We start from the raw sequence: 24,134 nt of genomic DNA, 5'->3' as shown, positions 1-24,134 counted from the left end.
CACTTAATGTTGAATGGTTTAATCCTTTGTGATTTTGGAGCTGGGTAAAAGAGCTGTATGTATTAGCAAATTTGTATTTCTGGCTTAAAATCACTGGGGTGCTTGAGCTGAGACTCTCTACATATGCCTTAGGTAACATTTGTCAATGAAAGACCCTCATCCTCAGCATTTGTGCCCCAGATAGTCTGGCAAGTCATTGTATTCATATCTTCAGAGTATGCTCCAATTTTCCTAGGCTCTTTTCTGAATAGGGTATGTGCTGTCAGGAGAACAATTCTGTCTTCATAAACAATGCCCATGTTGATGACTGTATTGTTTATAAAACTCACCTGCTTTATAGACAAGCAGTATATTATATAAATGTGAAAATAAAATGCTTATTTTAGGGTCTTAGAGATACACAGCTGAAGACTTCCTTCCTCTCCTAAATGCAAATGCTATTAAAATCACTTTTTCAGCAATTAAAGAGCATTAGGTAGACTCTCAGTTAAGATAAATTTACCTCAAAAACGTATTCATCATTCTCTTCAAAAGTAAAGCCCCAAAGCAAAATGTACATACTTGCTAGCAGCTTTAGTTAAAGCTAAAATTAGCCATGCTGATTAAATGGATTTTACATAACCTTAACTATTAATCCTTCATATTGGTCTTCTTTTCTTTGAAAAATCTTGAAGTACCAATAACCTAGAGGTTTATAGAGTCACTTTTTAATACTACTTAGTTAAAATTTAATCCTTTTTATAATAGTTAACATTGGCACCATCTTTTAATAGCCCAAGATTTCTAACATGCACTTGCTGAACAAAACAGACATTTTCAATTCCGGGGAAATAATGGCAACACACATAGAGCAGAAGAACTTTGATTCAAAGAATTAAAAAAATGTACTTACAAGAGATAAAATGGACCTAACAGTAAATTAATCTCTCAGTTTCACCCTTTCTTTAAAGAGCATTCTTTTCACATTTAATTCTCTTCCCTTCCATTTTCTTTAACTAGGGTCCTTATTTTCTAACAGCTAGATCGTATCCCACCTTACCTGGCTAAGCAAGGCATAAAATACATTTTCCAGTGAGACCAATATGAGATTTGACTCCAAGACTGCTTTTGAAAGTGGCCTCTATTTTATAGATACTTCATCTGAAAAGGTAAGGTAGTGCTGAGTCTTGGATCATTCTTTTGCTGTCAGAGGGAAATTAAATTGCCACTTTTAAAAGTTGAAATCATTCCTATTCTCAGATCAGGACAAGGAAGAACGAGGTAGGTTTGTTCTTCTTGAAGTGGTGCATCATTGCAAACTTGGCTCTTGTTTAGGGCTGATCCTGCTAACAGAGGGTGCTCTCCCTGAAGATTTACCTAACACATTTTGCTTCAGATTTGCTTGAGGCTAAGAGTGCAAATACTGTTAGTTACCCAAGCTCAGCTGACACCTGGAAGCTCATTAGTTTACTGTAATTCCTTTGTGTGCCCCAGCCCTGCCTCAGCATTTCATAGCATTTGCTCATCTGTCTTTTTTTTACAAAAAGTAATCAACCTTCACATTTTGTAATAATTGGCATTTTCTGATATTTGTTTTTTTAAACACCAATAATTCAAATAGAGTTTGGTTTCCTCAGTGATCCTGCTTCCCTCACTTTAGAAATAATTAACAGAAATTTTTAAAAAAATTAGCTGTTATAGGTAGCTGCTAATTATAGTTCACACCTCTGTTTTGCCAGTTAAACAATTTTAAAAAATCAATTAGAAGGCAAATTATTAATAAATTGAGCACTAAACATTTTAAATTTTTATTATCAGTTAGGCTTTTTTCTTCTGTGTTCAAGCATTAATTCATTAATTGTTTTAAACATCACTTCATCAGCAGTAAACTCAGAGCAGCTGACAGTTGTGTTTTGCTTATATATTTGATCAATACAGCCAGCGGAAAACTTTTAGATCATTGATCATGACATGTTCTGCGGGGTAAAACTGAATATTTGGAAACTGATGACTTAGGGGTTCAAGGGTCAGCACAGTAAGAAACTGAAGCTGGCTAAAACAGACTTCTTTTTCCTCTTTGTCTTTCTTCTTCAGTAGGTGGTCTTCTGGATGATCCATGGTCTCATATTCAGTCTTCATGATGTTTTTCCTCTTTATTAGTGACTGATTGTTGTTCCATAGATCACCTAACTCTGCTGTCTGTACTGCACTGTAAAAGTAATAGCAATGGTATTCCAGATAGAGAGCATAGTGACATTTATAGTTTTCTTAATGCTTTCTTTCTGTCCTTTTCAGTTATTTATGACTTTGGCAAACTTTCACCTTCATAGATGAAATTTCTCAGATATGATCATTGATCAAAGGTCAATTTTATCCTAGGTCACTTATTAAGTTTTAGGAAAAAAATATATTTAATTGAGCTTTGTAATCTTAAATCATGTAGCAGTTTGCATTTTCTTACATGAAGAGTTGTGGATTTTTTCTTACAGAGCTTTAAGCAACACTTTTATCTGAAGACTTTGAAATTTATTTTGGAGAATACTTGGTATAGTCATGTTCCTTTCAGTGCTTTAATCCCAGTCTATTCCTATTTGGTAGTTACGCAGATTATCCAAGCTATGTTTCTTTTTCAGCGGTATGGGCCATGTGTGGAAAGAAACAAAACTTTAAGAAATAGATGAAATTATGAGATTGCCAAAGTTTGGAAACTTTAATTATTTCCTCTCCTCTTGAAGAGGTTCCTGTCTCAGAAGAAGTGCACACAAATATTTCTCTCACTAAATAATACAGTGATTTTTACTTTCAAAACTAACACTTAGGAGAGATTCCACAATGGTCCAAGATTCATAAAGAGAAATGAGTGGGATGAATGAACTCATGGAAGGTTACATGTATGAGATGCTGTGAGTGGAACAATGGCATTAGTCCATAGATTTCCCTGAATTAGGCTCAAATAGCCAAACAATTTTTTTGGCTATTTCCAGCTTTCAAAAAAATCTTTCCTTCATTTATCATAATGATTAATACCTACACTATATATCCACAAATATAGTTTGAGAAGAGTTTGTATTCAAGTTTTAATGATTGTTAGGAAGATAAATTTTCAAGTGCTAGGTGGGCAATGACAGAGATAAGTCACAATGGAAAAGCATAGCGGTTCTTTGATGCTGTCCAATGAAAAAGCTATTGTTTGCAGATAGATTTGCCATATCTGTTAAAATTCTAGTCCTACAGTGCAATACTTCTCCACTCTTTTAGTAGATTGTGATCGCAACTCACTTCAAAAGCAGTTATAATTATGTCTTTCATAAAAATCACCTCTTTCCCTCACAGATTCACAGGAGAAATTTGAATGATAAAAAGGTAATCTCTAATGTCATTACAGTGTTCGCATTTGAATTGGTTGTATACTGAACACAAGCCTTTAAGATTTCCTTCTCCACGGGAGCTGAGATTCTGTACTATTGACTTTAATAGGCAATCATTCAACTTTAAAACTTTTGAAATATAAAGTAAATTTAGTACAGGAAACTTGTTATTGTGAAGTTATGGATGAAAAGATATGTTTCAGCATCCACTCAGCAGTACGTACAGGTTACTGCATACAGAATGTTCAGAAGGGCAGAGCTGGGATATGTGATTTTGAGTTTCAGGTCTTCTTTGTGACATTTCAACATTTGAGTTCTAAAGCTCCATGAATGTCAGTTTTTGAAGGAATATACAAAATTTCATATTCTGTTGGGCATTTCTACAGATATGCTGTCCAGAACAAAGCAGTACTGTAAACTTACTTTCAATATGTACATAAATATAAAAGACAATTAAAGATAACAAAAAACCTTCTAGCTCTCCAGTTTTTATAGTTGTATGTTGTAAAGCAAAACATCTATCTGCACAGTTTTCTAACTCTCCAGAAATGTGCTCAGTGCCAGATAATTCTGCAGTAGATGTGAGAAGGTACAGATAGGTATTGTCCCCTGAAAAGGACATTTGCCTGATGAAAGATCTAAATGTTTTCCTGATTCTGATATTGATCTTTTGTATGGCTTTTGAGAAATCATTTCCTTTTATCTAGGGATTCTGTTCTCCTGTATAGCATCTTTGCAGGGACAGAGGAATATCTGTTTATAACAGCTCTGGAACCTTTTTGCACTGGAATGCTTGCTGTATTGTGGCAGGAAACAATAGGTATCAGTTGATTTTTTAAAGGATTCTTTGTCTTTGGACAGTGTTATTTCCTACTTATTGTGTTCTCTTTCCATTGTTTCATTTGTAAACTGCTCATTTGAAAATAGCACATTCAACGGAAGAATATTTTTTTTAAAAATAGTTCAAAAAATTGATATCACCTTTTTTTTTTTTTTTTTTTTTCTTTAAATAGGGAAGAGAATAAACCAGTGCCTGGGCAAATTAATGGCTGTAAATTATTCCATGCAAATGACCAGGTATTGCCAGAAACAAGCTATACTAATCACAAGATGTTTTCTTAAGAAAATATTCCCAGCTTGCTTTGTCATGCTGACATTCTCATTGAACTTTCCTAGGAGAACAAAAGTTTTGTTTTGTTTAAACCTTCTCCTTGAATGGCAAAGGTATGCTTAAGGCACTAATCTAGTTGTATAACAATTGAGAGCTTTATAACCAATAGCACATGACAGAGCATGCTGAGAGATACACATATTGAGTCTGTTCTTGGCATCAATCCAAGACTGCGCTGTAACTGCAAGAGACACATTGGATCCACAGTCTTTAGAAAACCCTTAGAAATATTATATATAGCATATATTAATGAGGAGTTGGCTAAACTTGATTAGGAGAGGGAGAGTGAAAGAAAAAATCCCAACACCTTTTGCAATTGCCGTTTAACATGCCATTGCTCTAGTGGAAGTTCAGCCACGTTGAAAGACTGAGAAAATAGCTTTTAAAATATCAGTTACAGTTATATGAAAAAAAGACATTTTGTTTGAGGAAAAATTTTGGGTACCATTCCTGTGTTATATTTCCTTCTCCTTTTATTCAGGTTGATTAAATGGTTTATTTTGGTGGAAGCTAAGACCTGATCCAACTTCAAATTACTTTAATGGAAAGCTCGTGTTGATTTTGTTCATAGAGCCCAAAATGGGAATCTTTTGTTTTCTGCTTGTTGGTGTCATAGAATTTGCATTTTTCCCTTGCATTCTGAGGTATTCCACACTAATATGTTTAAAAACAAGAAAACAGTGAATATGGAAAGATGGGGTTTAAAAAGCAGAGTTTATTATTACTTTCTAAAAATCTTTTTTTACTGTTGAAAACTGGCGTCCATAAGAACCAATGTATTTTGTCAGAGTGCAGCATTGTGATATATGTTTTATCAATAAGATATCCAGAATGCCAAAAAAATTAGAGGAATTCGTAAATTCAGGATAGCCAATACATGCTGCTTAGGACACTCATCTGGGCTAGTGAGAAATGCACGTTCTAACCTGGCTCAAGCAAACTAAGAACTGGACTCTCTTGCAAATATTTCGGCTAACACCTCTCATAACTATTGCATCTATTCCTCATTGTTTTGGACCACGACTCTGACTGCGTTTTCCTTCAGTCTCAAATTTGTCCTGTTATGAATCAGAGGTGTCTGAAACATGAGATTTTTGCAGGAAGAAAGCAAGATAGCTTTAGCATCTCCAGGCACTGAAAGAGCAAATCAAAATTGGGACACCAATGACATGTGATTGTCAGTGTACTGCTCTTGTCCTATCTGTTAAGATTCATTGAAATTTGGACCCAGTATAAGCCTTGGAAGAAACATACTTTACATAAGCTCAGTGGAGAACATAGAGTTTGGTTGTGTAATCTGCCAAAGATTCAGTCCGTTTTGAGAATGCTTCAGCCCCTCAGCTTGTTTGCATTAACTGGATTGAGCTGTTCCTACAGAGACTGAGCAGGCTCCATGCTAGAGTTCAGAGGCCAAACAAAACTTTCCCTGCCATTTCCCTACTGCTGCCAAAGGTTGTGTTTTTTTTTAAAAAAAAAAAAAGAAAAAAGAAAAAAAAACAGACGCTAGGATCAGGAATTCAAGCCAGAAGCAGAGTATAAAAATAATTGATAATCAGTAGAGCACACTCTGCTGCAGAACTTGGAACTCAATATAAAGCTACTCAGTCTTTGGCAAGGAAACAACTGAAACCAGTGACAAGCTGTAGTAATAGCCCACATAAAAGGTAGCGGCTTTCTATTGTTACAACTTCTTGCCTTGGCTCAGACTGAGAGGAAAGTGATATGGGTAGCAGCATCACCGGTGGACAGTTTCTAAACACATTTAACAAGCTGCTGTATTTATTCTGCTAAAACAATGGTAATTTGCAAAATCTGCTTTTCAAAGTCTAGAAGGTTGGCAAAAGGTTGATTTTGTGTCCCCCATCCTAATCCATGTCATATATCATGATGTAGTCTTTTAATTACATAAACACATGCTATTTTTCTACAGGCCTCCATGGAAATGAGAGGAATTACGTTCCTCCACAGGGAACGTAAGGTGCCAGAAACATTTCGAAGAGCTTGGTTTGTGTGTTCACCTAGCCCTCACATCCTCACAGCTTTAACAATTGCCTCCTACTGGATATTGATCACTGAGCAGCCAAAAGCTTTAATCCAACAACCATTACTAGGTTTGTTCACAAGTTTAGTTCGAAAGAGGTAATTAAGAGAGAGGTATACAAAGGATCTGGACTGAAAAATAGACTTGCTTACCCATAAACTCCACTTTTTTTGTTGTGTGTTTATAAAACTTCTTAGTATTTCATCAGAAGAGGAAAATTGTATATGATCTCATCTATTATACTATGTGACTGTTCAGTTTTCTGTGTCCCAAGCTAAAACATTAGGAAAGATCTAAAGATCTTAAATTGAATGAGATACTGTATTCATCTGTGTGACTTCTTTGTTAATTAGACAACCTTTGTGATGATAAAAAGGTCAGTGCTGAACCATTATACCTACTGTATTCTTTAATTTATCTTTTTTATTTATGTGTTTAAATCAAGCAAGAGAGAGCTATGTTAAACAGTTGTATTTTTTTTTATTTTTTTTTTTTTTTCTTTTGAGTCTATTGGTTTGGCTTCAGGGTCAGGTACATGTTTTGTGATATTCCCAGAATAACATAATCCTGAGACATCACTTCACATCTGTAATACTGTTTGGAATACCAAAAAATACATATAAAGCACAAGTTGTTTGAAAAATAACCTGTATTTACTGAATTCCAAATAGGTGTTTGGATTACTTTGTCAAATTAAAGTACTGCTGTGCTACTTATCTCCGTTTCCAGGTGCAAGCAGTAGTGTTCACTAATATTTTGCAGGATAAAAATGAAGAGTACAATGGATAGTATTTCTTGCAAAAGGAAAAAATATTTACAGCATAATGGTGTAGCACAAATCTTTTGAAAAGTAATATCTACTACTGTCTCTCACAGTGTGCTGCTGCTTAATAGTAGATAGTTCCATATTGCTGATATAGGGAAGTGAATTTTATGTAAATGCACTAATATAATGGGATTTCTTAATCCTGACTGGTGGAAGAAGCTTTTCAAGCATATTTACTAAAGTCATAGTCAATGTCATTAGTCATAGTCAATGACATTAGAAACAGCATTTCTGTGAGAAAAGAAAATGAAAGATACAGTTTCACTGCTATAAAAACTAGTTGCACTATTTCTAGCTAAATCTGAAAACAAAATATGGGACTTTACAGGACTTAATATGTATCATAAATGTTGAAATAATTTGGTTTAGTCAATATATCCCTAGTATAAAATTGGTCTGAGAAGAATAATTTCCTAGTTTATTCTATGTATGTGATAAAATAAATAATAAAAAATCCTTGAAAGAAAAACAAATAGTATAAAGTATTAAGAATTTTTCTAGGTTATTAGTGTTTTGGTGAGAAAACCTGCATAGAATTGGAAAAAAAAAATTAAAAAAATAAGTACTTCTATGATCATTCAGATCATAACCAGGTTTATCTGAGGGTTTTGATTTTTGTGGTTTTATGCTTCTTGCTTGGAGCATTTCCCATAGTATCAGCATCTGCAGTGTGTCTCCTGTGAGTATATTCTGTGATGCCTAACATTATAGTTGCACCTACTTTTCAGGCTTTCCATCAGTTGCAACGCCAATATCAGTCTATTCATTGATTCAGCCACGTATTCTCACAAATGTTAGTTTTCTGTCAAATCTGGTTGGCTCTGGCTAGTGATTTCCTCTGATGCCAACAGAGGATTGATAGACTGTGAGAACAAAGCTTCATCATCCCCTGAAAGCGTTCAAGCTCCTCAGTAACGTTTTTCCCCCCTGCGTGATGTGGGGGGAGCACGTGCCTCTGCCCCCGGGGAGTGCAGTGGCAGCAGGGCCTCCGAGTGGCTGTGTGCTGGGGGGGGGGGCTATGTTCTCCACGAGCTCTACCCTGCTTTGGCTTCTTATTGATGGCACGCGGGGTCAGAAGCAAGCAAAACCAAATCACTGCTCTTCTGGGAAATATGGAAGTTGTGAGTGTTAGAGTGGGAGAGTAATACAGACATCGTGTATATAATCTCCCAGGAATAATACCCAAGTGATATGACAGGTTTCTAAGGAGAAATATGATTTAGCTGATAATAAAGGAGAAGTTTCAGAAGCATCAAAGCAACCAGATACTGGGCCCACGTTTTCAAAAGAGTGAAATTTGACCTTTAGATTTGTATTTATATGGACACTTAAACGGTGTTCCAGAGTGAGGTAACTCTTGGATAAGGTGCTGGGATTTTGAAGTGTACATACTGTAAATTTGGGGCATACCGGTTTTAAAGCCGAACTTGGTATGTGCAGTGAAGATTATGCGTGCATGATTTTGAAAGTTCAGCTCTGTAGTGAATTAGCCCACAGATTCATGACATAAACAGGGAAACTATAATGCTTTCACACACATGTAAGACTTCTTTGCCTTCTATTTTAAAATTATTAACAAGTTTAGTTTAAAATCATTTAGATATGTCATTCTAACCAGTTGCAGCCAATCTGATTAGGTACAGCAGATATTTTCCTGGTAAAATCATATCAAATAAGTTTGCCAGTAAGTAGCTCTATAATTTTGTTGAAACTCTCAATTTCTGGAAAATGTAGGCAGCTGTCTCTGAAACATCAGTGCAGGGGTGTTGTCTCAGCAAACAGGTTACATTCACAAGGGACCAGGGGTTCTCTCTATGCTTCTTCTATTTTTTGTGTTGGTTTTCATATACACATCCTCCCTTTTTTTATCCTGACATTTTTTGCATGATGGCTCATTGTTTTTAAGCTTTTTCACCTAGAAGGTGAACAATCCAGAAGCGTGGAATGGCACGACATGCTGAGATATAAATGAATAGAGCATGGTTTTACATGAAAGGGCTTTTGCCAGGCTTTCTACTGAAGTGTGCAAATTTAAAGCTGTGGATCAACGCCCTGCTCGCTGCACAGTCAGTGTTGGGTCACAACGTAGTGACAATGACAAACTCCTGAACGGCCAAGCCCAGTTAAAAATGCTGTAGGAAGCACTCAGCAATAAAGGACAATGCCTTCAACAGCCAAGAGCTACCAAGGACTTTTGAAGACTGATGACCAATACAGAATATCATTTTGCATATGTACTGTACTGTCTTTGGTACAGGGAGTGATGAAACACTAGTTTGGTGTCCACTATAGCTCGTGTAGAGTTATTCCCAGCAAGATTAATTTTTGTGAGCTCCTCAACTGGAATTAACTTGCTCACAACTAGCTTTAGCTCTCCAAGATATTGTACACATATACCTGGTATTGGAAAGCTCATAGCAGCTGGCATTACATTGGCAGTTTCCTCAGCAATATAAAAAAATTCAAGCTGCATGATGCAATTACCAGGAGCAGTGGGAGAATATTTTATTTCTTCTGTCTCATGCTCTTTTATGGTCTTTTAGCCAGTGGCTCACTGTAATGTCATTCACTTCATGAAGGACAACACTGTTTGTTAAATGGATGGGTTACTCTGAATTTTTCTTCCAGGAAAAAAATTCCATAATTGCAAAATCTCTAACCATCTGACTGATAATCTGTTTTCCCAGTGCCCAGACTAGATGCAGAAGAGAACTGATGGTTGTAGAGCTGCTTTAAGATGAGTCATTACTTCTTTGTTTATTCTTTAATAGTTTTGCCCAAATTTCACTGGTTTTCTCCGATGCTCAGCTACAGATTCTTGCCTAGTTTTCCTGATGTTCTTAATTTGAAATCTCTTCCAGCATTACAGCTCTCCAGATTTTTACCTGTTACCATCTGTTGATTTTTTTTACCCAAATATTATTCTTCTGTTTTCTAAACTGAATCTCATTGCAATATTCTGCCTGTGTTTCTAATCTTCCCATGACCCCTTGTATTATTTCTCCATTTTCAGCAGCGTGCTCAGCTCCTCCTAGTTTAATAGATCTGCAGAGTTCATTAATGTACCATTTACTCCCTCTTCTAGCTCATTATTGAAGCTATTAAATGAGATCAGAAGTAATACTAATCTTTGTGTACTGCACTAAATGCCTCCCTTCAAAGTTATTGTTTATCATTACCCTTCATTGTTTGTCATCACCCTTCATTTCAGTCAACATGATAGTTCATTTCCAATTTGATTTAAGTTTGGGAAAAGAATTTTGACACATTGGAGATGGGAGAAGAAAGGCTAATCAACAATCCAGCAGAGGCTTCTAATTAAGGCTCAATTTAGAAGATCAAAGTTAGGAGTCTTCTACTGCAGCCACAGTGTAAGGTGGAAACTGTCTCCATAAATTAATTGAGAACACCTTAATCTCAGTGCTAAAATATACTAAAGAAAACAGTATACTACTAAAATTCAGACATGTGACAGTATAGCTTCTGCTCTTTATTCATTAATTTTGAATTACTATTAAAAAATCAAGTTTGTCTGGCAGACTTCAAAGTGTTTCAGTAAATTTGTTTTCTCAATAGCTGTTCCATTATGTTGCCAGGGAGGGAAGCTAAATTTATGAGTAGCAATTACAAAGACAACTCACAAAATATGTGAACTTCTATCTTTGGCGGTTTCAGAGATGTACAGTCTTGCTTCCAAAGCAGCTATATCCTCCTTCTGTTCCCACACAGTGTAAAGTTTCAGGAAAGAGATTTTAATTTTCACAACCCCTTCAAAGTTTAATTTCTAACTTCTGTAGTAAATACTATTAAACATACTTATAATACGTCATTAGGAAACATCGATTCATTAAGGAAAAATTAATTTTGACAAGATATAATTCCTCTGATAATAATTAATCCCATGTGATTTAAGGGCCCAACACCAAAGGCTGTTCATCATTCACCTTAATACAATACTTAGCATTTTATGAAGCTAGGTTGCCAACCTTTAGCATCGGGGTGAATTATTCTCAGTCTTTATTGACTTGCCAAAAATATCTTTGTCCAAATACATTTGGATATCCAAGAACTGCTTTATTTTTCCTAGGGATTCTTGAGCTTGGGTTCATTTAGTTACATATAGTCTGTGTCAGTGCAAATGTAAAAACCCTAAACCTAGTCTGGAAAAAATTTGCCTCTAGGTAGAACTGAGATCCATTGCAGTTTTATACTTGTATGTGTTGAACAAAACAATGGGACAGTAAAATACTGTAATTCAGGTTGGGGTCAGGTTATTTGCTAGATGTAGGGAAAATTATCAGAGTAAGAAGGCAGGTACTTCCTAGGGGCCATGACATACAGTGGGTCTAATGGACATATAGTTGCAAGTCCTGCTACTGAAACAAGGAGTGGGCTCATGAGTCCAGAAATGCAACCAGAAGTGGGGTCACAAATCTAGAAATTGCGTTGCCAGAAGAGTTTGAGATTAACTGCTATAAACTCACCTTCTCTGAATTCTGAAGCTCTGCATCTTTCAGTATGTGCCTACTTATCTGGCATAGCCTGCTATCTCATTACTGTGAATCTGCCTTAACCTCTGAGGCAAATTTTGTTCACTCTTCCCCAGACTGCTTATGGAATATTTTCCTCCCACTCAATCTCTCCTAAAACCCATCTCTGTCTCTGTTGATTCCTGCTAGGGAATCAGCAGTGACACTTTTTAGCCTTGTTTTTATGGTTAAGCATTTTTATAAAACTTTTTATTGGGTTTTTATTGCTACTATCTCCTGTCTGCCCATCTCCCCCTATTATTGAGTTACATATTTATTATATCTCTTGTGAAATTGAATTGTATGATTTTCTGGGAAAGATTTAATGTCACTTACATTTTCAGAGGTACCTACCAATAACATTTAATGATGTAAAAAATACGCATTATTACTCTGGTTCATTAATACCTATTAATCATGATTTAAGGTGTCCCTGATGAGTTTTACTGTTAACTGTCCAATGCTTACATTCTTGGAAACGAAAGCCTGAGGAGGCTGCTTCAACCAGAGAACATTAACTAGTTCATTGCAACAACTTTTGGTCATCTGTATAAAACATGTAAAGGATATGTATGTTTGCCAAGACCGTGTGTCAGCATGTGTTTTGGGAACAAGTTGGTATGTTGTGCCTCGTTTCCCCCTTTGTTCCTTTGTATTCAAGGGGGTTTTACCTTTCATTTGAAAGACACTTGAGGAAATGCATGCCTGCTGTGAAAGCCTGATTTATTTTGCATTGCATCTGCACTGTCTGGTTCTGCAATGTGCAATTTGGAATTAAATCAGCTTCTCTGCATCTCTACAATGGATTTTTTTTTCCTAAGAGGTTGACTTTTTCGTTGTGTTTATTTCTGGCAAAAGTAGGTGCATTAACTGTATTAGGGACTTTTCTGTGTATGTTCAGGTTTGTCTTATTTTTGTTATCAAAGAAATTATCACTTACATGTATAATTTAATGCTATGCAGGAACAGGTCCTCACCCAGAAAGATTTCAAAATCAAAAAGGTGCAAGAAGAATACAGAAAAAAAGAATAGTGATTATACATTGTTGCCTAGCAGTCCAATATGTGCAGATACTGACCTTGGCGAAAGCAGTGTGGAAATAGTATTATAACAAATGGGGGGAAAAAAATCCTGTAAATCAAAAAAAAAAAATTGCAGTAGTGCCATCTAGTGTGCCAGGTGTTGCAGTTCTCCGGGAAGGGACAGTAAACTACTTTCAGCCCATCCCACTTGTTACAGCCTTACTCTGACTCGTCCTGCTGCTGCTGCTCCCTTCTCAGCCTGCTGACAGGAGAGCAGTAACAGCACTGACAGAAGGTAGAGGAAGAGACCTGAGGGCTGTTTTGCAGATGCTGATTCTGGCACACATGCCATAAGGTTGTCATTGCTGCTCTAGAAAACATGAGCGTCCATGGGATTATAAAGAAGGAGGAAAATAGCTGTTCTGACTGTTCTCCCATACAAATCTTCCTCTTCTACTCATTGGTTTCCACTGCTAAACATGTAATGGCTAAAACATCCCTTCTCACCTACTTCAGGCAAGTTGTTTTGGTTTCGGGAGAGAAAAAATATAAATTTGATGCCAGAAAATAAGAGGTGCTGCTGGTTTTTGAAGCTTACTGAACAGGGTGGAAATGACTTTTTGCTTGGTGGCTAAATGATTTATGTTGAGTAGAGGGTCCACAAAGTCCTCTAGCTGGGAGGTTGGTGGTGAGGGGGAAGTGAAGGGGAGAGGGATCTGTTCTGCACACTAATGCTTTGTACTAGGTGGAGCCTTTTACCGTGACCATACTAGGCTTTTCCACTGCTGCCTTTTCCACTTTTGCTGTTAGCTGACTGAATCTCTCTGCTTTAATCCTGAGATATGCAAAGTGCATGGCTCGCCCTTCAGTGTGTGAAGCTGCAGAGGGTCTATTTTTGTCTTCAGTATAGAATCTGCTTGTAACAAGTGGAAGAATGATCGAGCCAGAAACCGTTGTCTGCAAATGAAGCCTACATCTCCACAGCATCGCATAATGCTGTGTATTCGCCCGTCCTCTGCAGCCAGTGCCAGAGGATATTGCTTTTCCAGTTGGATTTGCTTGGGATGCAGCTACAGCAGCATATCAAATTGAAGGTGTCAATTTTTAGCTGCCGAAGTGTTAAGGAAGTTTTAAGCGAACACAAATTCTGGATCCAGGAGGGAGACTGTGTGTGTGGTCTTTGCCTTGTTACATAGGTGCTACATCTGATGCAAATCCATGTAGCACTTGTTTAAATGCTTCTGGTCTGAGCAGTAAGAAGAGGGTAAAAGATGTTTCAAATCTCAGAAATATGGCTAGGTAATGGAAAAGGAGGAGGAATCTTTCACTAGCTATTGACAGTAGGGGAGGGGGGGGGAAACAGATATAAGTAATTTTCCAACTACTTCTTTAATTCCTTTCTGTAGAGCTAATTTAAGTAGATTACTGTCAGCTGTTCCAAAACTGTATGGGAGAACTACCTCGTCAGTCATTGGTACTCACAAGTGGTCCTCAGTTAGGAATTAATCTCCAAAGAATATGAAAAATAATGAACTGAGAGATTAACAGTTGGACTCATGGAGGCCGTCCCCAGGGACACATATCTTGTTCCCAACTGAATGGAGGTGCTGGTAAAGTGATTTGCCCACCATGACATGTAAATATGTGGCAGCTTAAGGAATGTAAACCCATAAAGTACAGGGACACCTACAGCCGTAGCCCCCCCACCCCAAGTTTATACCTTCATAAATATGTGTTTAGAGACCTTTAAAATACATATAGATCTGATTTTCTCATATTATACCCTGCAGCATACAGGCACTTAGCTCCCATTGATTTCAGTATCTAAATGGGAGTTGTAGATCTAAAATTGTCTTTGAGGATGTAGCCTTTAGTTCTTGGTTATTGCTGAAAGCGAGAGTACTTGCCCATGCTTGGTACCCTTTAATGAGCTCAGTTAGCTTCTCCTAATAGACTGAACAGCTCACTGTTCCCAGGGAATCAATATTCTGGGCCAGATTCTAACTTGAGTTCTGCAATGTGCATAGTGCTACTAACTAACTTTTACAATGTGAATTATGTGTGCATATAGAATGACATTATAATTCCCTGTCTTTTGAGTGGCTAGATGTGCAACTTTGATGTTCTCTTAATGTATTTTTAATGAGCTTTCCTAAGGCTTCTGAGTGGGAGAAATTTAAAAAAAAAAAAAATTAAAAATCTATAATGTGGTCTAGACACTACTCAGATGACCCTTTTCCCGCAGAAGTAAGAAACTCAACAGGGAATTCCTCCTCCTGAAAGCTTTGGAAGCTGTGCAGCTTCTGACTTAGAGGCAGCATGATTGAAGCAATAGTTCTTGTAGAGTCCAAACTCAGTTGCTGCACATATCACAGGATACACAGTGAATGAGGCGAGGGCTGACAGGCTACTTTATTTTTTACTGTCAGCTATGTATTTATGCACAGCACAACCTTCTCCACTCTGTATATTTCAAAGTGCTAAAAAATCATACCAATTGTACTCTACATGCTCAAAGTGCAGATTTCAAAGGTTCATGACTCAGTCAAATCAAAATCAATTTGCACCAGAACACTCAAAAGCACTTCTCCTTACTGAGGGCCATTTCTATGCTAAATTTCAACTCTCTGCTTGATTTTTTTTTTTTTTTTTTTTTTTTTTTTTGAGAGGGAAAAGTTGCAAAAAATTCTTGTGATGGTAAAAGTGGTTTTTTTTTGACTTCTTTCATATGTCAAATAGTTGAACTGCATTAATTCAAACAAAATTTCACCTTTTGGGCAGAGACCAGGCCAAGAAAATTTCACTCTGAAAGGTGAAAGCACAGCTGAATTAGAAGAAAAGCTAACTTGGAAAAGTATGTGAAAACTTCAATATTCTGACCAGTAATATTCCTGCTTCACTAACTTCACTTAAATGAAAAAACATTCTATCTTAGTCCATTGTAATAATTGCAGAGAATGGGGAATATGCATCACGTTTCATGATGATTTATATTAATCATTTGATGACATGTTATGTGATGATTTGGTAGCTAAGTCTCATCTGTGTGTTTGAAATGTAAAATCAGTTCCTCATCACTGTTTTTTTCATGGCCCCAAAGCACACTAAAATTCAGGGTATGTCTACACCATGAAGTGCTGTATAGCATCGAGGTTTCTGAGCAAGCTTAGAGGTACAAGCTCGGTTCACTGAAGCAGAGCAGAGCTCTGTGCAGAATAATTGTGGCTCAGCAGGATACGTTAGTGTATGTGGAGCTTTCTGTTGCCTTGGCTAGATTGCCTCCTATACTTTATTTAGCTAGCTTAGATATTCTACACTGTACAGAGAGGCTCTTCGAACAGCATGAGAAATGCTTGAAAGTGGATCTGTTTGCTACAGTCCCAGTCAGGGTTTTATAGTGGCTAATGACCACTGGAGTAGTACTGTCATACTCTGCTGAAAATCAAATGCTTCTCCTCCTCTCTGCCACCTCCTTTGCTGGAGGAAGGCAGACAAAAAAGAAATCGTTCGGCATCTGCTCTAGCTGCTGATTCTTAAATGAAGGTGTGTTAGGTGCCCATTATGGCAGCTTTTGGCTTCCCTTCACTTCCACCGTAGTGAAAAGAGAGCTATATCATATCGATATGGTGCGGGATGCCTGCTCTTAAAGGCTTCTAAATTCTAGGTACCACCAAAGAATTACTGTTATTTGTTATTTCCTACACTCCTCTAAAATGACTATTTCAGCAGGCATATTTGAAATCAGAAGCAGGATATAGAAAAATTTTAGTACTGTATTTTTCTGAGGACCAGACAGACAGAGCACAGTCTGTGATAAAATAAGAGAAACTGTCTGGATCTAAAATTTGACCTACTTTGAAGGTTGTCCCATATGAGTTTAATTTACTGACCAACCAAATGTAGATGTATTGGTGTTCGTGTGCTGCAATAAAATTCTGTAAAGAACATGAAATGTGACAATGATCTTTGAAAAGCTAGGTTATAGAAGTGATATTACAGATTTTAGTAATGCTTTAAATTAAGTGTCTTCAATATGCTTAACCTTGCATTAAACTTAGATTTAATAAGACAGATGTATATTAAGTACTGAATATACTTAAGGGAGCAATCTTGTGTTGGCAGGGGATGGACTCAATGACCTCCTAATAGTTTTCCATCTCTAATTTCTATGATACTAATTGATTATTAAAACACTTTTATTGAGGATTGATATGTAGCTATTATATAGTTATTAATCTTACAACCCAACTGATATTTAATTTATACATGATTTTAACATGGAATGTCATTTTAGTTTTTAAAGAGTAACCCTGGAACAGGGCATTCACTGGAATTCTGAAAAATCTTGCTGGTAAATGAGGTTGGCCATTTTGGGGTTATTTGGAATTTTATGATTAAATCACACTTTGCAGGGGTGTAAGTTTACAGAGCTCTCCACATTAAAAATGTAATATTTGCCTCAGCTACAGCATTGCTCTGGAAAGGCAAAGAAGCTCGTCATGAAGAAAAGTGCATTTATTTGGTTTAAATACTATTTGATGTTTCTACTGTGTTATCTCAGACAGCAGCTAAATTTTGAGTATTTTAAAGATTATCAGTCTGTCTCAGTTTTGGAATTGCAAAGAAATTTCCCAAAACTATGAAAGTGAAGAAAATGGGGTAGGGATTTTGAGCATTCAAAATTAATTTCTGTGAAGGTTTGGCTAAGCAAAAAGCAGAAGTTTTGCAGAGCTGTGTTATTAATTCAGCTTGTATATGCCTAAGGCCATGGCTCATAATGGCATTCCTTTCTTTTTAACAGACTGTCAGGATTTTCAAAGGACATCCAGAAAGCCATAAGTACCTATTTGTTGGATGTATTTCTCATACCCTAAAGGCTTTTTTTGATATGGACTGATCTTTACATTTACAGATGGAAGTTGCATTAGAAAATGCCCTTTGTGAAAACCTGTAATATCTCAAGAGTTGCAAACATCTGATTTTTGGCTAATAAGTATGAAGAGTGTCAGAATTCTGAATGCTTTTTAAAACAGGATTTTCAAATAATTAGCAGCAAAAAAAAATATGAATAAATGCAAAACCTACTGCAGATACATACTAATGCTTGAAAGTTCCTTGTTACTTTAAATGATATAAGGAGTGGGGAGTGAATACTGCTCATTTTGCTCATAGGATTTTGAGGATTTTGTGCCTACTTTGTGATAAATATTTACATTCAACATATGTCTTTTGATGTCAAAAGTGTAACGACCAAGTTTTGTTTTTCAAGCAGAAGGCTGGAATGCAGATGGAAAGGGCCCTAATGTCTGGGACACATTCACCCATCAGGGAGGAGATCGAGTTTTCAAGAACCAGACTGGTGATGTGGCTTGTGGCAGCTACACTCTGTGGGAGGAAGATTTGAAATGTATCAAACAGCTTGGATTGACTCATTATTGCTTTTCTCTTTCCTGGTCACGTCTGTTACCTGATGGGACGACAGGTTTCATCAACCAGAAAGGCAATTGTTTCTTAAAAATAGAAGGTTGCAGCTTTAATTCAAGGTTATTGCTGCAGTCTGGCATAATTAATCCAGTATGCTATTCTGCAGTGTAGCTTTGAAATTGCAACTTTTTTCAGAGTAATTATGGGATGATTTTTTATAGGTTTGCAACAACTTACTAATTAATATTCTAGATCCTCTTGAATAGCACAATCTTTTGGGATAGGATTAGTATTATGTTTCCTATGTATCCTTTTGCTTACTCCAGTTTTTTAAATTGTAACTCTAAATCATTTTGCTTCATCAGAATGTTTATACTTACAGGGATCCTAGCCATGAGGGTATTTTTGGATGGTTTACAATAGACAAGTATCTTATTTGGCAAATGCATTTAGATACTTTATCAGTTTATTCTGATGTACTGAACTTCACATTGACTATTTTTCAGTAAGAGGGTCATACTTTGCCCAGATATTTTCTTTAGCAAATTAGAGGATTCTTCAGACTCAGCTAGGAACTGTTCAGTTCTGTGACAGTCCCTGCTCTGAAGAGAAGAGTTTTCACAGCCTCAGCAGACAGTGTAAAAGCGAAAAGGGATACATCACATCATAAACAAGCTGGTCAGATATAAAATTTGTTACAATTCTGATTTGTTTATTTTCATTCCATTGATATGGACTGGGGGAAAGATTAGGCCACTCACTAGGAAAAGGTAGAAAATAGCAGCTTTGCCTGCAGAACATAGGGAACGAAAGAAAGAAGAAATAAAGAGAATTGTGAAGAATAAAAGCAACTGAAGCTGAACCAGAAAGGATGGGAGAATCAAAGGAGTTGGCTGAGATCTCTTGTGTACTGGGAGGATAATGTTCTGAGGAGAAAAAAGCAAAGTAGATTTGGATGACCCTCTGAATCTGTCCTGCCTCCTACTCTTTTGAATCTCAGTTCTACCAAGAAGATGTATATCTTTCTACTTCTGGGGCAGCATTTGCCTTGGAAATTCTTTTCTTTCCCTGGTTTGATGATTGCAAATATGTAAGGCTACAAAGGGAAAGGATTTCTTAGAAAATGTTCTTCAGGTTATGCTGATCTGTACTAGGAAGATACCAGCAGAAGCAATATTTTTCTGCAGAGTTTTGGTCATGTAGAGTTTGGCTGTTCAGTAGGCAGCAGCCTGTCCTCTGCATCCTGCAGATTATAGTTTTCACTAGAGAGTGGAGGAGCCTTTGTTTCAATAATTCAGAAAGGGGGGCTGGTGAATCTGTTGTAAACAGACCAACCAGCCATTTTCCCCTGCAGAGCATGACTGCAAAAACCATGCCAGCATCCTGGAGAGTCTTGAATGGAAGCCTTTCCTTTGACACCAAAATTTACAATATGTGGCCCACTTTCACTGGCACAGACTGCCCTTCCCTAGGAATGCTTTTTGTGGTGTGTTGAATTTAAATTTGGATGAGTACTTGTGGTTTCTTTCCTTTGCTGATATTCCTTCAGCTGGGGCTGCAGGCACTGCACAACCCCACAGAGCTGCCTACTGAATGGGCTTTGTTATTTAGAAGTCAGTGGGAGATATCAAGCAGACATTCTGAATACACTTGGTAAGGAAAGCTAACATTTTGACAAAACTCAGCTGTAATTTTAGAAAATGTTCACTTGATCCCCAGTATAAGCAGTTGCCTGATTAATATTATGAACTTTAAATTTAACGAAAGGGCATTGGAGGAACTCCAACTAGGCCAGCTTTCATTAGGCAGGAGTTCACTTCTCTTGTGCAGTGATCTGTTGAAGCAATTGTAACTACATAGCATGGAAAGGCCATCATCTTCTATATAAACATTTTTACAAAGAGCATGTGAAGAATTAGAAAGCTTAGAGCAATGTCCTTTCAAATAAAATCATTCACACCAACTGGTTCACTACCAATTTCACACCTAAGATGTAGGACATTTGAAAACCTTTAAAAGCATTCTGTTTCTAACTTGGTGCAGGTAAGGTCTTTTAAAGTAGTGATATAACAGGTGTATTATTCCTAAGATGTGCCAGGTTTTAGGTTAAAACTTACACCATGTTTGTTTTAAAAGTATTTTTGTACAATTATTTTTGCCCTAGAAGGTGCCCTGAGCAGAACAAGTTAGCTGTTAAACACTAGGTGTCATCATGGAGGAAGACAGAAGTAGTAGACATGGGGTTATAGAGTCTAGGGGAGTTTGATGTTGAGCCTCACTTCAGCATGAAGGCAGGGCATCAGGATGGGGAGAGAAGATGGCAGAAAGGAACAAAGAACAATCCTTCACTTTCCAGTGACAAAATTCTCCTTAATGTATGTAATCCCAAAAGTTTGGGGTGTCTCCACAAATCCCTTGTATACATACTTTCTTGGAAGAACGTTTTCTTCTGTGTTTCTGCTTCTAGCTGACCCACAGATACAGCCATAGAAACTAAACCAGTCTACTCTGCAAGATATGAGACAATCTGGAAATTTGACTTGACGTTCACATTTTTCAGGGATGCAGTTCTATTTCTCTTAATTTCCTAGCACAAAGCATAAATCTTTTCCAATATTGGTGTTTCATTGAGATGTAAAAAATAAATGATAGCCGGTTGCACTTAAATGTTATAAATTGTACTATGTAATTTATAATCTGAAAATTAGAATGAGAAGCGCTAGTGTCTTCTAAGCAAGCTTTACTCTCAATTTCATATAACAGGAACCTGTACCAGCAAAGGATTTCTTTTTTCCCAGTTTAAGTTTATGTTGCAAATCTTGTAGTCCCACTAGCAAACAGTTATCACACACCCAGTCCCACAGAAGTTAAATAGGTCCCTGTGCAAAAATAACAGTAACGAACTGTATTTGCTCTTAATTGCTCCTGCAAATTGCAAGAATTTGGTTTTCAAAATTTAGAATTCTGTTATATTCATTCCTCTTTTACATGGGCACATTCTCATGGACAGGCACATAACTCCTCAGAGTTTAATGTGTTTTTCTGATGTTGCATTCAGAAGGAAAAGCAAACTACCTGTGAGATTTATTGTGAATTATTTTGTAAACAAACTTATCGAGTCTTGCTGTGCTAAAGGATGTGTATGCACCTGTTTGTCTAAGAGAAGTCACTGTCTAAATCTGGGATTCATAATTGATTGCTGCAGTAAATTTCTTAAAAAGCCATTTGATGAAAATCCTTATGATCTGTCATTTGAAATAAGGATAATTTGAAGTCTAATACTGTTCTTGTAAGAAGAAGGTAGTATGGTGTTCTCTGTTGGCATTTTTAAATATCAATACACAGAAAGCTGAACCTGAAAATACCAGGGAATATATTGTACAATATTGTACAGACATATTTACTAATGAACAGGTTTCCTGCTTTGGATTATACAAAATCTCTTGTTCAGAGACTGTTAAGAATAATAATCTAAACTATACCTAACCTCCTACTCATACGTTTTGTTAACTTCTGCAACTTAGTCTTCCTCCTCCTCCTTTCTGCTATGTTTTCAACTTCAGACCTTTCCCAGTTCAGGGTTTCAATACAGCAAGGCCTTGGGATAGGCATTGCATCAGCACCTATGTCTTCTTAGTATATGTGGTAGTATAAGAGCCATTAATTTTTTATGAATTTTAGGTTTCTAAGATTTGTAAACACTTTGGTATATTTAGCCCAAGTCTCTGAAGCAAAGGTTGACTGATTTGTACATTCCACCAACACGATGAAGACCTATTCCTGGCTGGAGCCTCTTAGCTCAACAAGTAATAATTCAAAGCCTTTTCCAATTACCGCACTAAACCAGATAGTTCAAGTAAAAGAGCAAGCTAATTGATACTCTTTGAACCAGAGCTTATGATGTGTTTTGCAATACCTAGTGTTTTCAGAAGGCTTAAAAGCAATGCAGTTTTGTTTGGATGTAAGCAAAATTAAAAATGCCTATATGGGAGCCTAAGGTATCCTGATATTTAAACTTACAGTGACCTCTCAGTGGCATAAAAATAGTCCTTTAGGAAACATACTCATGTCAGCCACTGCTAAATCTGAACAGGAGCTGAATTCATTTTGAGCCTCTAGAAATACATCCCCAGTACTGGCCAGCTTTAACATCACATCCAGGAAATTAAAGTTGATCTCTGTTTTATCAAGGGAGGACAAGAAAAGTTGGAATTCATGAGTTTTTAGAGAGGTGAGCTAATTCCTTCCTGCAGTTAGAGCAACTGAGCAGTCTGCATCAGTGGCAGTGTAAAAGGAAGAGAGCTGGTTTCTTGGATAAACTATTACCAAGCTATTTAAGTTTGTGGCTAAAGAGACCAGTGCCCTAAACTCCATCTAATATCTAGTAGAGCCCAATTAAAAGGTCATATAGATCTAATGATGGAACCATTGGATTCACACCATTGCAAATTATTGAATGTATTGATAGTGTCTTCTTTGTCTTGATGCTGGAACAGACAGTGATGGAGAATGGAACAGCCTAGAGGACACAGCTCACCCAGCTAACCCAAGTTCAAATTGTAAAAGATCAGCTTAGTTACCTTGCTGAGTGTGGCACGAAACTTTTTAAAAGACACAGTTCTCAAGGAGAGAAATGCTTTCATTAGAACAAATCTACCTGTCAGGCTCTCGTGTGTCAGGATTTTTCCAACACACTTGTGTCTTGTACATGCAGCCAGGCTGCCATTCAGGCATTTAAATTAAAGGATTATGTTTTCATGTGACCAGCACCCATCAGAATTATGTTTTTTTCAGGGGAGTTGCTGTCCACTGATCTATTTTGAAAATTTGCATCCTCATTTCATTTTATCTGCCTGGTTGGAAGATTTTGTGTGCTGAGCATTTTTTCCAACTCTGGGGTCTTGTAACAGTAGTCAGCATGCAGTTGATAGGAAATATTTGCATCTCATAACAGAGAAAATGTGCAATGAGGTTTCTTCATGTGTTAAAATGTAATAAAGTTATTAAGTTAACCCTTTTTTTTCTTTGTTTCTTTTAATATTTTCAGGAGTTGATCATTACAGCAAAATCATTAATAATCTAGGAAATGGCTTCCTGCTCCCTGTATCACTCTGGTTTACCTCAGTCCTTAGAAGATGAAGGTGGCTGGAAATCTGAAAAGATTATTGAGACCTTTGATATTCATGCAAAGTATTGCTTCAGAACATTTGGAGACTGAGTGATCACTATTGATGAGCCTTATGTTGTTGCTATAGGTGGTTGTGAAAAAGGTATAGCCCCAGCATTGGTACTAGATCTTACAAGGTAGTTTATAATTTGATAAAAACTCATGCTAAAGCCTGACACAGTTGTGATAAGATATTTGGAGAAAACAATATGGAGTTTTGTCTATAGCTCTGAACTCTGATTGGTAGAACCTCTACAAATTCTGTAGCAGACAAAAAAGTGACTAAAGGGTACTTGTCATTCACCTTAGATGGGTTTGTCAGGACAACATTTACTGATGGTGAATATCCAGCCATCAGAAAGTCCCGGATGGGCTGTGAAGCTGAGTAAATAATAGTACTATGGTGTTTGCACTGACTTCTGTGTTACATCAAGGAATGACCTAAGGCTCGCAGGACATTTTACCACTGTTAGCTGGCCAATGAGGGGATCTGAGAATTCAGTGAGTAATACTGGTGATTCAGGGTTTTTTTGAGGAGCCTATCTGGGTGGCATAAGACGTTGTACAAGATGTAAATAAACAAGTCACCTTGGGATTCTTAGTTTAA

General features: G+C 36.9%; 1 pseudogene; it reads left to right on the top strand.

Annotated features, from left to right (window-relative positions):
• Positions 1–1,082: 1,082 nt before the first annotated feature.
• LOC104367968 lies at positions 1,083–23,916 on the top strand (annotated as a pseudogene).
• The last annotated feature ends 218 nt before the right edge of the window (positions 23,917–24,134 follow it).

The sequence above is a fragment of the Tyto alba genome, unplaced genomic scaffold (genome assembly GCF_018691265.1).
Source record: "Tyto alba isolate M040663 unplaced genomic scaffold, T.alba_DEE_v4.0 Super-Scaffold_6, whole genome shotgun sequence".
NCBI lineage: Eukaryota > Metazoa > Chordata > Aves > Strigiformes > Tytonidae > Tyto > Tyto alba.
Note: the sequence above shows the minus strand (reverse complement) of the source record. Positions and strands in the feature narration are given on the sequence as shown.